General features: G+C 39.5%; 1 pseudogene; it reads right to left on the reverse strand.

Annotated features, from left to right (window-relative positions):
- Nucleotides 1-252: 252 nt before the first annotated feature.
- Nucleotides 253-1,971, reverse strand: LOC117403133 (geranylgeranyl pyrophosphate synthase-like; annotated as a pseudogene).
- Nucleotides 1,972-4,075: the final 2,104 nt, after the last annotated feature.

Raw genomic sequence — 4,075 nt, forward strand, 5'->3', positions numbered from 1 at the left:
CAAGAGGGCAGCACTCAACCCCTTTTCTTGGAAAATTATGTCTTGGATGCTTTGCCTTGACTGCTCTATTTCATACAAAGTAGCACTGGTGTCAAATTAAGTGGCTATATAGTCCTTCAACTGGTGTACCAATTTGTTGGCCTCTAATACATCAGCCATATATGACACACTTGGCTTGCAGAAATAAGAACAGGCCCAGATCCTGAAGACAAAGTCGCTATCTATCTCAGTAGAACAAGTATTTGTGAAAATGGTGACATATGCAATCTTCATACTTGCACATTTATTAAGATTATTTAAAGATCTTATGACAATAAAACACAAAAGTTATTTAATATAAATGTGTAGGGTGTATTTAGACAACTTAAAGTAGGACAATTCAAAAATCCTTTCCAGGAATTGATAAACAGGGCCTTTCATTTAAACATGAGACATTCATTTTAATCTTTGGGTTATGTAAATGTCATGTCGATATACAAGAAGTCTTCATGTTCGTGCCACACAGAAAAAAAAAAAGTTTTACAAGTTTATAGTTAACAAATACATATTGATTCATTATGGATGTCTCTTTCCTTGTGTTTCAGTAATTAAGTAAAAATGTATTGTACTCAACATCACTTGTATATGTAAACTGAACATGGCTGATCACCAGTGTTTTCCAAAAATTACAAAAATACCTAATATGACAGATTTGTACTGGCATTAAGGCAACTGATTTAGCCGCATGTTAAACTACTGGCAGGTCTTTTTGTACTGGTATGATTTTCTACTGGCTGTAGTCACTTAGTTCTAATATTTTTTAACCCATTCATTTTTTGCTTTTAATTATTATTATTTTTTTTAGAAAGGTAAGTTATTTGTTTTATGTTTTGATCCAAGAATTTTGCTATGAATTTCCTAAAAGACCTGTCTATTGTTATATTAAATGGTTATTTTTTATGTTATTTTACCAATCAACTAAAAAAGTGCAATTGAATATGCAAAAGGAGATTCATTTTTAATACAAAATACATTTTGGCTACACAGTTTGAATAAAATGCAGCTTTATTGTGAAAACCTTCTTCATTATGCTATTCAATAAAGTCCCCCCTCCCCTCAAAATTCTTGGCTGGCTGCTTTGGGTTGATAATCTACAGAAGGGGGGATATAGGGGAAAGGGTTAATGTTCTTTGAACATTTTGCTTAGCTGCTGCATTAGGCTCTCCAGCTCATGGTTGCCCCCCAGGTCTTTGATCAAACTGTAGGATTCAGCCTCCAGGTCATGCAGGGTCTGCTGGGTGTAAGCGAAGGTACCCACCTTCTCCAGGTAGTCCACACAGTACTGTTTGATGTCCACGTTCTCTGTACGCAGCCTCAGGATGTTTTGTACCTGAGTGCTCTTGGGGCATGTCCAGATGGCGTGGATGGTGGGGAAGGAGAACTTGCCCTCGGTCAGGTCTTTGCAGAAGTTGTTGTTCTCACTATACTCTTTGGAGCTCAGGTTGGCATAGTCATCCCGAATCTGGAAGAAAAGACCCAGGGTGTCTCGCAGGGGCTTCAAGTCCCGACAGTTGCTGGAAAAAAGCTGCATGAGCCCCACAGCCAGACCGAAGAGCCCACCAGTCTTCTGTAGAACCGTGTTGCAGTACTCCTGCTCCGTGGGACAGGTGTAGGTGTCCCGCCAATGGATATCCAGGCCCTGGCCACGGTGGAGCTCCAGCAGCTGTCTGGTGAAGACATGCACAGCCTGCGGGTGCTGCAGAGTCAGCACCCTCTCCAGCCCTAGGAAGTAGACGTAGTTGGCAGAGTTGATGACTGAGGGGATGCCATAGATGCTGTGAGTCACCGGGAAGCCCCGCCTCAGTTTGGAGTTATCTTCGATGTCGTCGATTAGCAGACTTGCAGCATCTCCGTCACCTCGATGATGATCTGAGGATGGAATGGAGAAGGGGAAATGCTTAGAAAACCTTTAGTTAGAACGGTATTCAACATGGACAATCAATCAATTTACAACCCTAATATATACTGGACAATAAAAGCAGATAAGGTGCAAATACAATGCTGTAAATTAATAGTCCATGTGTTTTATAAAGAATATGCTGCAATTTGACCATTCTGATCTGCAGCATGGGCAGTGATTAGGTACCAGGAAGCAACAGTTTTAACTTATTAAATCTACAGTGTAGCATGGCATTGAAAATATCAAATTAAAAATAAAAACCAACAAAAACTTCAGCACAACAATATAATGGATTCCAAAGACTTGGTAAATTATGTGGTTCAAAAAAGGTAGAAAAAGTTTTAAATAGTTTCCCCTCCCCCCCAAAAAAATAAAAGCCAATTCTTTAAATTTTCCTCAGGTATTGGGGGTTATGTTGCAGGGAGGTGTCTGAGGACGATAGTAGTCAGCTCTGGATGAAGAGAAAGAAGGGATGAAAAGAAGTGACTCTGATCCTGAAGTTCCATCGGTTGTGGCAAAAAGATATTTCATAATGTGTAGAATAGGACATGTTCTCTGAACACTTGACATCACAATCACTCATCATATAATATTATACGTAGCAGAATTCACCTTCAGACTTCACCTAGCCATTGCAGAGTGAACCAGGGTCTGGTTGTTTTATTATTAAAAGAGAAAGATGACAACCCCACCCTCCCTTGACATCTGGTGAACTGAAATATGGAAACAACGTCATCACATGCTCCTAAGAAATGCCGTTTGATGTGAAGGGCTGTGTCTTGATGGCAAAGCACCAGAATCTCCAGTAGAACCTCTCTTCATTAATAAAATCACACAGCTAATTCCAGCTCTGTATCCAGTTATTCCAGCTTTTAGCTTGAGAACATCAATGTAGATTTATTTCATTGCACTGCATTGGTAGATTTAGAAATGCACATATGCCTGGGTGACTACAGACTACAAAAGATCAACCATTATGCCAGCAAGGCAATGCAGTCTTCCTGGAGGTTATTAGTATTTGACATTCAAGAGAAACAATACAGTAAAAAGTGCTGCCCACACCAATCTGTGGTGTTGCTTAGTTAGACGAAAACTGCACACTTACAGTACATGCACTTCTGCTGTGGTTTTGAGGTTAATATAGAGTATTGCAGCAACTGTGAATCTCAAGTGAGATGTATTTCTGTCTTCTGAAGCCAGCCTGTGGCTTGATATATAAGACCATGATGATATTTATAGCAGCTCTCAAGACATACTATTTTCAAGGCAATTTATTGACTCACTAAAAAACAACAAATACAATTCTTTCATAAAATATGCCCCTCAAGGGGGGGGGGGGGGGGGGGTGATGGGGCTAAATGGGACAACCAGGTGCATCAGGAAGTGATGTTGGTGGCTGAAAAAGGTGGATCTCTATCAGCAAAGACTCATAAGGGATAGGGTTTTGTAGGAGGTTCTGTCCTACAAATAAGGTTACAACCTTCGTTCTATAAAACAGCAATCTGAAACGTACATTATGCTGGGCTCAGGGCCAATAGAGGTGCTGTTTACTTGTTTTATCTTTACCACAGTGATTGCTTGGTCACAGAGATAAAGAGCAGCCTTTCCACAACACAAGTGTGGCTGACCTGCAACTAATCTTATTATTCATATCCAGTCTGCTGAAACACTCCTGTCCAACCTTAATAAAAACAAAACAAATATGTGTAGGACCTGTAATAATACCACATTAATACTTTTTGCATCATTAAATTAAATTGAAGGACTTGTTCTTGCTATTAAAAACAATTTCTAACAGAAAACATTTTAGAGACTTCATATTTCTCTGTTTATTGGCCTGTCAATAACATTGTGTTAGACCGTTGAATTTTTTTTTTCTTCCACAAATAAAACCTATTTATGCATGTAATCCTTTTTTTCCCCACTCCTGATCTGGCCATGTGCTGTCTGTCTTGACAGAGGCAGGTGCTTACATGCCTCCTAACTGGTTCAATCGTTTAGCCGGATTTGTTACACCAAACTGATAAAAACTGGGACAAAGCAGGGCCAACAGCACAGATCCCAGCTACATACGGACAAGTAAAAAAAAAAAAAAAGGGGGTTTTGCAAACTCATTGTATATCTGGAGTTCTGTCA

This window comes from Acipenser ruthenus, chromosome 5 (genome assembly GCF_902713425.1).
Source record: "Acipenser ruthenus chromosome 5, fAciRut3.2 maternal haplotype, whole genome shotgun sequence".
NCBI classification, from domain to species: domain Eukaryota; kingdom Metazoa; phylum Chordata; class Actinopteri; order Acipenseriformes; family Acipenseridae; genus Acipenser; species Acipenser ruthenus.